Consider the following 14,550-nt stretch of genomic DNA (forward strand, 5'->3'; position numbering starts at 1 on the left):
AATAATTCACTATGATCATTATTTACTTTACCCTGCAAACACCACCCAAATAAAGATTCTGTGGCTACAACATTTCTTGAAATTCTTTTAATTTTACCAGTAATAGAATAGTAGAAATCTACCCCTATGAGAATATCCATTTTGTCACTTTTTCTACAACAATCTGCTAATTGTAGATTTTGTAAAATTTTATTTTTCTTAGCAAAGTTCAAATCTGGAGGAGAGATAACAGTATTGGATATATTTTCGGTTTCAAGAAGCTCAATATATATATTAAGATTAGGATCGTTTACATTTTCTAGTTTTGCTCTAACAACATTAAAGGTTTTTTCTAACGCACTTTTATCACCAAAGGAATAAACAGAAAGTGATTCTTTTCTAACAATCGGAAGTTCCATTTTAGTAGATACATCTTTGGTTATGAAAGATCTCATTGAGCCATTATCAAAAAGAATTATGACATTTTCAGATTTATCATTATTTCGAATCAATGCAGAAGCCGTTTGTAATAATATTTTATTAGATCTATTTTCATCGGAATTATATGACGAAACAGCGGAAATAACGCTCGAATCCGACGTTTTCTTTTTAGGTTTTTCATTATCTTTTTTCTGATGGAATGAATAACAAATGGCTTTCGAGTGTTTATTAAAGCAGAAGGCACAGTTTATTTTTTGTTTACAATTTTGGATCCGGTGATACCGACCTAAACATAAAAAACACCGCGATTCACTTTTTAAGATCTCCTTTTTCTTTTCTACACTTAAAACTTCGCAATCCGCAGATTTATGATTTGTGTTCCCGCAGAACAGACACTGCGATTCGGATGACGCCGCTAATAACTCAACTGTAGACGGCTTGCTCGTTATGGCTGGAGAATGTTTATGTTTGAAGGGCAAATGCTTTTCCAATCGCGAATATTTTTCTCTACAATTATAATTAACAGAAGCCGCGCGTTCTCTACTGAATACTTCGTTCCTCAAAAAGGCTAACAAACCTTTTAAATCCCAATTTTCGTCTTTAATTTTTCGGCTATAATCAAGAACGAATTCATTAGGAAGTAATTTCAAAATTAAAGGCGTTAAGAGATTTCCGTAGGTATCAGAGTCTATTTTTAATGCTTCAAGATTTCTTATCTGTACTTCGGCGTGATCTAAAAGTTTTCTTAATCCGTTTATATCATTAGGATTTCTAACAGGTGAAGTACTTAAGAGTTGTCCTAAATGCGAATTAATTAAGATGTTCTTTTGACCAAATCTGGAACGTAACAGTTCAAGAGCAGCTTCGTAATTATTTTCGATGAGAGCGAAACCAGAAATAGCTTTGGCGGCTGAGCCACCAAGAAAGCTTTTTAAGTAAATTAATTTTTCTATTTTTGATAAATTCGGATTTTTATCAATCGCATTTTCGAACTGACCTATGAATTCTAACCAATCCGAAGAATCACCATAAAATTTAGAGATCGTTAATTTTGGAAGACGAGTGAATTTGTTACTTTCGTTTTGGGATTCTGTAACGGTTTCATTAGAAGTGTATCTATTTGCATTGTCCGAATTTTCCAACTTATTCAACTCTTTCTTTCCTCTAAACTGCCACACTTGTATTTTCTCTTCAGCCTGTAGACTCTATTTCAGCGTCTAAATTACTCAAGGATTTTGATTTTTCGTTTAACTGGTCTAAAATTTCTTCTAATACATTAACATTTATACTACTATCATCTTTATTCAGTTCGGTTTCAATTTTCTTTAATATCTTGGACACTCCGGTCCTCAATACCTTTCGTTTCGATTTCAGTTTAGCAATAAGATCTTCCATATTATATAAAAATAGAAAATACAGGCTTACCTTGGCTGTCTTCGCATAAAATGATATCCAAAATTAAAAAACACAAACTTCTAAATTGGCCAGAGGTTCTCGGCACCGATGCGCCATATTGCGAAAGGTGGTTCTAATTCTAAATGAAGTGAAATATTTCAACAATCTACAAAAATAATCATTTTATTTACAAAGCAACTTTCGTTGCATCGAAGGTTCACTGCTAACTAACTACGTCGCAAACTAAAAACTAACATTCCTTTTCAGAAGCGAAGCGCCCTCTAACGGCGATACATAAATCATTTGGGGGATTTTTCCACATACTGATAGTCTCATCATTTATCCACTTTTCATTTAGATCTAAGCGAACATCAGTATTCTTCTTTGTCATCTTTTTTTTCTTTTGTTTTCGTCGGAGTTTGTGAAGATCTGTTTTCAGCCGCTTGCACGTTGATCTTAAAATCGCTTCCAGGCGAAGATTTTCCATGTTTACTGAAATTTTTTTCTCGACACTATAAATCATGTCAGATATTTCATCAAATTTTCTTTTGCACATTATTCTTTGATGATTAAACAACAATTAAAATAAAATACGTACCTGATTTTATGTCGAATTTCAACGAAAATGAAACGTTAAACACTTGCACCACAAAGATGAAATCGTGCGACAAAGAACAATTTGTTTTTGCAGGTGTTAAATCTTTCTGCCTGCCGGCTAAAATTGCTGGCAAATGTTCTGCAAGCAGAGTGTTAAATATCAAAATACAAAACTAAATGTATCCAATAATTTAAATATATATATTTACAGAAGTTTAATCTAGTAGTAAAAATAATATACGTATATAGAACAGCTTATTTAATTTTAACTTACATACATTACAGTAAATACAAAACTAGTTCGTAATGTACGGAAAAGCGTACTGTCACGTGACTAGATTTGGTCTAGGTTGCCAATGTGCTTAGAATAGATGGAGTAAGCATGACGTCACAAAATTGAAACATTTGAATGCTAGAAAGCGAAGAAGAAAGACGTCTTTTCTGCCCTTTCCTTCCTTTTACCGCACGCATGTTCCTAAAACGTACTCGCTGTACCTCCTGCTGTGATAGCTGCTTCGCTGCTATTGGTTACAAGAATATAGACGTAACTATATAGACATAGAGCTTTCGCGAGGCCTACATGTCAGTACCTCCTACTCAGCACCTTTAGGAGGTACTGTACATATAGGCCACGGTAGCAAGCCGATCAGCCAATAGTGATTCAGCATTTTCTCAGCAGGGGGTACAACGAGAACATTTTAGGAACATGCGTACCGCACCCACTCCTCCACCATACAGCCAGCGCAGGGGCGCCGGTCCGGGGCGAACACAACGGTCACCGCTTTTCGCTTATGTCACTGCTGCTTTTCACTCTTTCCTTCGCTTTCATGCGATCAGCAATCGCTTTCATCAATCTTTAGTAGCAGTCGAACGAGAAGGTATCGCTTGCTATGTCACTCTCGTATCGAGATCTTGTCGCACGGTAGGAGGTTACGGCCCCAGGACACTATAGAACTTATCCTTAATTAGGAAGCTAAAATTTGTACATTGGATTTTTCAAGTAAAATTCCGTGCATTACCAAATGATCCGCTTTTTAAAATATTCTCTGCTTCAGTAATATAACGAGAATTTACGCCTCCTTGAACAAAATCAAGCATTTCGGAAAAGCTATGCAACTCCATCACTCAGATCACAAATCAAAATACCGGTTTTTATCCGCCACATTAATGTGTGAAAGCGCCACCTTTAAGTAAATTGAATCGCGGAAAGGATTTCACAACGCTGCTTAAGTTACCCCCAAGCTTCCTTTTTAGATTGAAGTCAGGAATCTTAAGCACTCCAGCTACTGCATAAATCTTGTATGTAATAACTTACTCAATATTCCATACGCGGCATCGGTGATCTTCATATGTTATGGTATCAAATAAAGACACTTTCCTTTAACTAAAGCTATTTATGAATCAAAGACTATGTACAAGTATTATATACAGATTACAGGATATCTACTTTATACCACTCTCAAGCACTCCCATCTCTCTCTGGTGAAAACTCTTAATTAGCTAAACATACGGGCGGTGCAGCGCCTTCTATCTCTTTTTCTACATCACTTCTCACCTGTACTCTTTAATAAGAGTACACAAACTTACTTACATAACAATATTAACATTAATTAATAATGGTTTTATACTAGTTTGACATACATAAATGAATAATATAAAAGAATAATCTATACTAGTATATATCAAAGCCATAAATGAACATAATAATTAATAATATAATAATAAAAGCTCAATAATATCAAAAATTCTAAATTAAATTTCGAAAGGATATAACATTTGGATCGTTCTTCTGAATTGCCCTTTGGGCGTGCGAACGAGGCACGCTCGAACACGTCCATGTCTTCCTATCATCACGTTTTTAATTGCACCCATGTCCCAAAGTAGTTTGGATTGTTTTGGTTCTTCTACCTCCAACGCAACGTCTCCAGTATTAAGGTTGCGCTCAGTTTTAGGATTAGCAAAGTTATATCCATTTTTTAAATGGAGTAAATATTGCTCTTTCCATTGATCCATGTTAATTTTAAAAGCCTACTATAGTAAAGTTTCCTCCTAGTTAAAGTCTCTTTGTCTGACACATTATTAAAAATTTCCAAAACTTTTCTTCAGAGGTTTCTTGATGCTTCTCATCCAACACTCCCAGAACCCTCCCCACCATAGGAAAGGCTAAGGTATGAATTTCCATGTTATCTCTTTGGATGTCAAGAAATCTCTTACTCCTCTGATTCTCTCTGATTCTTTTAAATCCTTTAATTATTGCATGGCTCTGATTCTTTTAAATCCTTTAATTATTGCATGTGCTGCGGAAATTCTTGCCATTATCTCATAAATCACTTTGCAGCTCCCTCCTCTTGCTAAAAAAACGTCGTAATGAAAAAAATGAACCTTTTTGCTGACTTTTTGAAAAGTTTCAGCAATATCAACACCTAGTAGATGAAGCTGAGGGCCCTAGTCTGGACACCGTCGAGATAGAAGAAGGGGTCGCTTTTTGCGATCTACTTGACAGAGAGCGAGTCTGGTGTCATCGTTTCAATCATTATAGAGATCGACGCGTCGGAAATTTTTCCGTCAGCTGGACAGCTGCGGTTTAAGTTTCTGACCGTCGTTTTAGAGCTAAACTGAGGACGGCGGAGGTCACGGATTGTTTTTGAAAGTGTACGTAATAGATATTTTAATTTCTTAAGATTTGTGAAAAACTCGAGTATTTCGCTATAGAAATAACGCATTTGATGCTGACGATTCTACATTATTTATTTATTCTACATTACCAATGCCTTAATTAAATTTTAGTGAAAATAATATATTTGGTGTCTTCCTATTTCACATATAAAGAAGGGGTACATACTTTTAATTTAAAATTGTAATTTTTAAACTAATGTATATATCAATGTCCTTCATTTCATGTTTTGATGAGTAATTTATAAATTTTGCAATTTTATGTTTTAAATTATAATGTATTTTCCTCTACTTTTATTTGAATTTGTAGTGTATAAAAATGTAATACATTAGACATGCATTAAAGAATACACAGTATATAATTCAAACTATGCACATCCTAAATTCAACATTTACATTAAATTGCTTTGAGTAAAAAAAATTATTTAAGTAGTTTCAATGTCAATTTCCAATAGTTTCTAGAATCTCCTGTATAAAACAAGTTCAATTCCTGTATAATTTTCGGTTAAATTCTTGCCAATATTATAATGCAAGATTTGTAATTAGTTATCAGATTTTTTAATGTGGTCTACTTTTAGATATTACATCAGTTTTGTGTATATTTATTCAGATCTAAAAAGTGGTTAGTTTTGGTTTTATGTAATTACGGCAAAGCCTCGAGGGCTATCTGCCTAAAGTGAGGGTTGCCTTCGTGGATGACATTCTAAGGAAAACTAGCTCGTATACACGTAACACATGGGGAAAACCACGAAAACGTCCATGCAACCAGCCCGTTCGCGGGATTCCAACCTTGGACCGAACTTCTAGTGTTCAGCGATTTTACCGGCTGCTGGTGGGATCGATTTAAAAATGGTATAAATATATATGTACTGCAATTTCTTCCACTGCATCTGTTAATATATTTATACAGTTACATATATTATATATATATCTAAAACAGATTTTCTGTGCCTTAAACTTCCATGCTTCTGGAAGTTACCAATGATATATGTCATTGCATTGGTAATGACAGATACATTGGTAATGACGCCCATGCGTCCAGCCCGTTTGCGGGATTCGAACCTCGGACCGCACTACCAGTGTTCGGAGATCTTACCGCTGGGCCACTAGTGGGATCGACTTAAAAAAGGCATAAATAGGAATATGTACCGCAATTTCCTTTCACTGCATGTATTAATATATATTTATAATGCATTTATATATACATATATTTTTTTATTTAAAGCAGGTTTTGTATGCCTTAATTTTTTTATGCTTTTGGAATTTACGAGAAATATGTTGGTAATGACAGATATATTGGTTATCAGAGATATGTTGGTAATGCAACATACCCGTTCGTAGTATTTGGACCTCGAACCAAACTACCAGTGTTCGGCGATTTTACCACACGGTCACTGGTTGGATCGATTTAAAAAGGGTATAAATAGGAATATGTATTGCAATTTCCTTTCACTGCATATGTTAAAATACATATATATATATATGTGTGTGTGTGTGTGTGTGTGTGTGCAAGATAATATGTTTTACAATTTAACCTATAGTTATTTAATTTTACTTCCTATTACTTTTGTTAAAAGTTTGTTATGTTTTTACTCACTGCTTATTGGTATCTACGATACATAGTATATTTGTAGCTGTGTGATAGGTATAATTCCTGAATAAATAAAATTATTGATATAATCATGGATTGCTAAAAATTAAAATTTTGTTTTATTCAAATTCATTAGGAATATTAAACACGCATTCGCAGTGCTATATTTCAATGATTTGACTTATGACGTTGTTGCATAACCTTTTCAGACAAAATAATGTATTTTAAACATAAAATTCCTGTTAACAAATAGTTTACGAACATGTAACATTTTAGAAAATTTCCATTTTGCAAAAGATCATACGTAAAATTATGTTTACCTTTCTTCACATACCTGAAGTTTTGAAAAGGCCATTTCTTTCTGCGTTTAAAATATCCATTAATGTTCCCCATTTCTTTTTTCCATACTCTTTACTAAATCCAGCAGCGTATTTTTTCAAAAAATTTCACCATTTACTCGAACTCGATATTTTTTTCTACCGCCATCCTCAGTAATAAGCACGTGCGAAACAGCCCGTTTGACAACAAACTACCCCCTTCCCCTGAGCCTGGAGCAATGTAGAGGTGAGATAGACTGGTTGGCTATGCAATAAACGTCACTTCCGTACGGAATTTCCACTTCACTTTCCACCGACGGAATTTGAAGGGGCCAGACTCGCTCTCCCTTCTGCTGTCGAGTGGAAAGAGAATCCCGACTGGTTTTCCAATATCGATCTCGACCGGTGTCCAGACTAGACCAATGACATAATGAAAATCGAGCATACGGTTGAGAAAGAAGATATCACTCACGATGCAAAGAATAAAGAAACAACCGCCGATAAAAGTCAACCTCAGAAATATAAAACAAATAAGAATAATGATAATGAAGCAAAATCAAATCAAATACGAGTTCCTCCCATAGTGATCGATGATATAATACAACCTGGCGAATTCATACAGAATATAAATATACAAACTGGCAAGTAAATTATAGGACAGATAAAAGCAAATATACTACACACCAGACGCAGATACGCACAGATACGTGCGTTAAGTTGTAACGGACATTAATCTAAAAAAACACACCTATCAACTTCCAGAGGAAAACGTCCTCAAAATTGTTATCGGAGGCCTCCCTACTACAATTAATCCAGTGGACATCACCCAAGACTTAAAAGATAAAGGATTCGACGTCAAATACATCGCTCTTCACAGAAACCGACGTGCAAATAGACCAATGCCCCTTTTTCTTATACATCTTGAAAAAAAAACTGATGCAAATAAGGCTATGCATCAAGTAAAAAGAATTGGCTACCTCAGTGTTCAGATTGAATCACTCAAAAGAAAAAAAAACGCCCCCCCCCCAATGTTATATACATGAATCAGTTTTTCACAGCTCCCTGCTTTGCACCAGAGATTGGGTATGTGTCAACTGCGGAGGCTCGCATGTTCCTAAAACGTGTCCAGTACCACTCACGGAACCAGCAAAGTGGTGCCACTTCAATGGGCCTCATCTAGCCGATTTCTCTCAGGGCTCGTTCAGACGAGGGCGTAAAGCGCATAGAGGCATAGTCATAAGGTCATAAAATACGGGAGACCTGTTCACACTTGCGAGAACGAGGTGTAAGATGTGGCCAATGAGAGAAGCTAAATTTGCGCATGCGTGCAATGTCTACAACTTTCCTGCTCGATTGATTTCCCGCGTTCGCTCTGCTTGTTTTTTTCGTTGTGCCATGGCTTTTTCAGCTCCCCACAAAGTTTTACTGGCTCAACAGAATGATCTTTTATCTGCCCTTCTCATTAGCCAAGAGGCAACGGAAGAAGGTGAAAAACGAAATGGTCGAGAGATATTTTTTTGGAGAGGCCAATACTTGGTTGGCACAACGAGCTTCTTCCGAAACTCAGAAATGGAAACGAAGATTTGTTCTTCAATTTCACTCGTATGTCGGTTAAGTATTTAAAGTTAAAACAATTATTCTTATTTTTAATTTTAATTAATTATTTGCTTAATTAATAGCTGTATTTAATAATTTTTTTCTGTTTCATAGGTTAAACAGTATGATTATTTATTGTCTCTTGTGAGTGAGAAAATGACCCCCCCCAAAAAAAAAAAAAAAAAAAAACACTTGCATGAGGAAACCTCTGACACCATCTGAGAAGCTTTCTGTATGCTTAAGGTAAATAATTTTGTTATATATGTAACTTAGTCAAATGCAAGTATTTTTTTAAAATATATATTTAAAAGGCAAGCCATAAGGTAACTTCCCCTCAATAAGTCTGTCTCCTGCCTGCTCAAGAATTATTCACTTATGCATTTTTATAAATTTTTTAGGCTTTAATTTGGAATTATATATTTATTCATGGATTTCGATACTTGCACTTGATTTATATATGCTCTCAGAATTTAAATGATAGTCTAGATTAGTTCGCAGCAATAATTAATCATTTATTTCTTTGCATTACTTCATTTTTTAAAATTTAGTTAAATTTAAATTTTCTTTTTATGAATAGAGAATGTTTGTTAAATTCAAATTTCATTCCTTGCAGCAATGGCACAAGAGAATTATTTAAATTAAATTTAACTTTATTATTTATTCTTTTGAATATATGTGTACATATCTTATTTATCTATTTACACATTATGACCTCAAGCTATTTATGTTTTATCTTGGTTTTCCTACATTTATTCATTATTATAAGAAGCAAAGTGTAGAATAACTAAATTCGGTTGATCTTTACATTATGGTAACTTGGCGTTTTTTTGGCGAAAATTTGGCGACCAACTCTCCTACAGCAACCCTCTATTTTTTTTTTCCGCCGCCATTTTGTCTTCACGAAGTAAAGACATGTTTCTTTTCTTTTTATCTACTGAACACTTCTTCCAACAATCTACTAGCCGAATTACACTTATGCTAGAAATTTTATCTAACAAAACTGCTTAATCATGACAAATATTCACTGCAAAATTGGGAAAAAGTGCACAATACCATACTCCTTACGCGTTTTTCAAAATAACACATACACATAAACCATGTACACGCCGACTTATTTTTACTTCAAAAAAATCCCAGAATTGCACAAAAATGGCATTGCGCACACTCTTCACTATATCCTTGTACACTGCTTTTTTCTCATATTAGAAAAATTTCACGAAAATACATGACAATTTTCTCAATCTTTAAACCCGGTAAAAAGAACATATATGAAATTACCTGATCGCGAAAAAGTAATGAACATTTCCACATATAAAATAAATAAAATATCCAAAAACTTTTACCTCTAAATCATCTATTACATTATACACGCCACCAACGAATTCATACCGCAAGCATTACAAATACTTAGTATCAAATATGATATATAATGAAAGTGCTAAATTTTATATGCTAATATCCTAGTTATAAAAATATTATTTAACACCTTGACTGCTAGGAGCATCAGTGATAATTCAACGGTGGCCTTACTTTTCACAGCCAACATTGAATGTGATTCACAGGTTTTTTATTGTTTGGAGCCATATAAGTCACTGGTGCTTCACAAACACACAGATTTACAGGACTAAAATTACTGCAATGGCCTTACAAAGTTGCTTTATATTCTTGGTTTCTGGAAACTTTTCTATGAATTATTACAATTTTAATACATATTTTGCTGCAATATCTTTTAAGTAATTATTATTTATGTCGAAGTAAGACAACAATGTTGTAATTAAAGGGATTGTAGTGTTTATTTAACGAATATGAGAAATTTTGAACATTTTAAGATGTTTATACATTCACTAGGTTATTCATTTTTGGTTATATATGGTGTTTCACTATTTGTTTAATTTTACTAATTTCTACTATCAAGACGATGAATTCTTGTGCTGCTTTATGGTGAATTACATTGTAAACTAATTATTATTATTTATTTAATAATTTAATAAATATTTGGACTAAGTATAGAACTGATTTTAAGTTAAAGGGGACAAGAAAACATAATTAAAAAGTCTAACGGAGTATTTTACCTGACTTTCCTGTGGCAGTCAACGTGTTAATTCACGTGTAATTGCCCTGTTCCTTCCCCTTATCTTTTTTTTCTCTTTCTTTCAGGAAAACATGTTGAAATAAAAGCTCCTGCATTGGCAGGTTCGACATATACGAACTACAAAAAATTCAACAGCATAGTGTTGATGGCATCTTGTGACGCAAATTACTGTTTTGTATTTGTAGATATAGGTATAATAATTCTCATAGATTATAGTAATAATGTTGTACCCAAAATATTTTATTTAAAAAATTACATATACGACTTTAATAAAAATTTTGTACGTTTCTTTTTAGGTAATTTTGGACGCATCAGCGATGCAGGGTTTTTTTCTAATTCTTTCCTGGGACGAGCAGTGGATCAAAATATGCTGAATCTGCCACATGATAAAAAGTTGCCTAAAAGTGCAAGAGTTTTGCCTCATGTATTTTTAGGCGATGAAGCATTTGGTTTGAAAAAGCATTTTTTGAGACCATATCCTCGGACCAGGAGTAATTTATCATGCTCAGAGAAAATTTATAACTACAGACTCTCTCGATCAAGAAGATGCATCGAAAATGCATTTGGCATACTGTCATCTCACTGGCAGGTTTTAAGAAAACCACTTCTTTTAACTCCAGAAAACAGTGAGACAGTTGTAAATGCCTGTTGTTGCCTCCACAACTTTTTAATTAAAGATGGAATTCAGAATGGTAACAAACTATATTGTCCCAAAATGTACGGTGACTACCCTTTGTTGAACGGAGAGGTCCAGGATGGGCTCTGGAGATGTAGTGAAAGTTTGAAATCTGTTTCACAACAATCTTCAAACAACTCCACAAGTCTCGCCAAAAATATCAGAGATAATTATGCCGAGTACTTTGCAAACGAAGGTTCTGTTCCCTGGCAAGGAAAGTATATCTAATTTTTTATAGAGAGTTATAGGGCTCATGGCGATTCTCTCTCTAAACAAAAAAACGAGTGGAAGTAGTTACCGCAAGGTCACTAGGAAACACTGCTATTTTATATTCAAACAAAATAATTACATTAAGAAAGTACAAGGCATACCTTTTTTTTTAATGACAACTCAGAAACATACTTTGACAATAGCCTTATTGTTATAGGAATACACTAAATATCTGCAATGGCATTTTTGAATCAAACTTATAGAATGCAATATTGAAATAAGTATAGAACAGCATATTTCTGTGCAAAGCAGTATGGAATATTTCTGCATTGCACTGTAGTACTACTCTCTAAACTATAAACATGCACATGCATATATATACAACCTTCTTCAATTTTTTATATATAATTTCTTTTAGGAGAAATACCATATTCTAAATAAGCCTAATTTAAAAAAAAAAGAAATTCCTGAGGATAAATGACAGATAGCCTGTATACAACATTTTTTCCATTTTGCAGGTGTGAAAGCAGTTAGCGGAAAACAGTACTTACCATACATTAATTATTTTTCTTTTTCCAATCAAAAGGAACATGCACTACCAGTATCATTATCGCTAGTACTAGTATCCCACAACTGGTCACCATGACCTGCAACCACAACTAAACTTGTACAGTTCTATGAAACATTCTCCCAACAATGGATTTTATACTCAATCACCAAATACATTTTGCTGTGTTTCCAGCTGTTTGTATGCATCTTATTTCTAATCATTTTCATGTGTAAGCCGCACTCCTGAATTCCATATGCTTTTTCTGGAAAAATCTGATGTTTACACCACATGACTTCCTTGTACGGAATATTAAATTATACGCATTTTTTCTTGCATTTCATTTAAACTTATTGGATTGAATTACACCTACTTCGCCAACAGCGCATAAACCGCAATAGAATAAATGCTTTCTTTAAAATTCACTTTATTTGTTTACCATAGCTACACTCTGGTTCTAGGTTCACTTAACAGTATTATATTTCGTTCATATTATAACTCAGAATGCACAAAATTTGTATCATGTAAAGAATTATCTCGTTGCCACATGTTCTATTCACATACTATAATAAAGTTAGAACAATATATAAAAGAAATTAAGCAAGCAAAACAAAAAAGAAACAGTTTTTCACAGACGATTGAGTATTTCTCATTCAATTAATTCAGTTCTCACTTTGCAACAAAACAAAAATACATAAAAACTCAAAACATCTGTATTAAAAATTACAAAGTAAATCTTAAACACTTATTTCCTCGAAAAAATTCCAGAAAGGATTAAGCATGATTTAATTCGCAATAATAAATGAAGGCGTTATCTTTGTTGTTGCGAGCTACGTTTCTCTAGATTGGCAGCAAATCCACTACTCTGTTGTTTCAAATGTAAACAAGCAATGGCCGCCATCAAAAAAAGATTATTAGGCTTAGCGACACTTAAACAACTTCGAAATTGTTGATAATTCTAAAAATATTGCATACAGATTTACTAAAGGCATAAAAACTTTAACCGGAAGATAAGAACAATATAATTCAATCATTTTTAAAGCAAAAAATGTACAATTTACAACCATATAAGAGTAAAGAAACTGAGATCACTGAGCCGGGTAACAGAGTGGATATATATATCAATATATTTATATATGTTTGGTGCGGCCGATTGCAACCAAAATACGAGCTGCACATCTACATGTTATAGCAGTCCTGTATACAAAATTTCAATGTTCTGAGGCTACTCGTTTTTGAGTTATGCAAGATACGTTCGTACAGACACCAGGAAAAATCCTCTTCAGAATTCATTTTAAAGTAGTTTTATAAGTTTTGGAGGAAAAGAGTCTTTTATTCTGTCCTTATTCAGATATCACGCAAATGCATCGTTAAATTTGCATTCGAAGAGGTCAAAATGGATATTTTCATTGAAATATGTTTGCTGTTTGAAATTTTTTGCGATAACAATACTTCCTTTTTACTTCGTACAAGGAAGTAAAAAAAGCGGGGTTACATTCGAATACAGTACAAAGTAAACAATGGTATTACTTTTCTTAATTTCTGTAAACTTCACTCAACCTTTGTAACACGAGACATCTTCTTACTTGGATTTAATAATTCAAAAAGGCTTTTCCTCAATATGTTCTACAAATCTTAACAATCATTATGCACTTTTTTCATTTGCTGAAAGATTAAAATTACAAACACCTATGTCTTATCTAGAAATTTCTACTAGAGAAATGACAAGAATTTAACGCATCAAAATTTCTGTGGATAATAAATAATAAATGCTGTGTTATTCATTAAATTATACACTGTGCAATGAATTGTGCATGTTATTCATTTTTATCAAAAATAAATTCCTATGATAGATAACATAATTCAAAACCAGAAACAAAGATCAGCAGGAGACCAAAACTGTCTAGAACTGTGACTGTTGATTTAAGGATACATCACTGCATTTTTTTCCTTTTTGAACTTCGCAAGAGCATTTTCTCAAAAGATTAATCTTTTTAACTACTTATACGAAGCCTATGTAATTAAACTGATTATTGTTCTTAAAGTGAAATTAATTTGCGGTTTTGCAGCTGAAGATGATGGTTCGGTAAAACCATCGAAACTAGTCCTGTGAAAATTTTGTGAATTAACGCTGATTTTTGTTGTTTGACTTCTGAATTAGTAACGTGTTATGAGAGGTTTACACTTACAGTTAAGAGTGATGAATACAGATAGGTGCCTGACGCATATCGCACCCATTTTCTCTACATTTTAGATAGCGTTTGCCACCGGTCTGGATAGTATTATGTTAAGCACGCTTGCGGCAAATGTATCATTCAGCTGGATAAATCGCGAGATTACCGCGATTTCTCAGCAATACATGCATGGATGGATGGATAGCAATGAACGAGAATATCATGCATTTGTTTAGAAATAGAAGCGATATACTTGCGAGAT

The 14,550-nt window shown here is 33.6% G+C and overlaps 1 long non-coding RNA gene across 1 annotated transcript; it reads left to right on the forward strand.

Annotated features, from left to right (window-relative positions):
- The first annotated feature begins 8,371 nt into the window (after positions 1-8,371).
- On the forward strand, positions 8,372-10,969 carry LOC146999507 (uncharacterized). The gene is made up of 3 exons (XR_015039788.1): positions 8,372-8,603; positions 8,704-8,832; positions 10,747-10,969. It is a non-coding gene; the product is annotated as an uncharacterized LOC146999507 (long non-coding RNA).
- Positions 10,970-14,550: the final 3,581 nt, after the last annotated feature.

This window comes from Stegodyphus dumicola, chromosome 1 (genome assembly GCF_044657685.1).
Source record: "Stegodyphus dumicola isolate Sdum_Otavi_A_Nest chromosome 1, ASM4465768v1".
NCBI lineage: Eukaryota > Metazoa > Arthropoda > Arachnida > Araneae > Eresidae > Stegodyphus > Stegodyphus dumicola.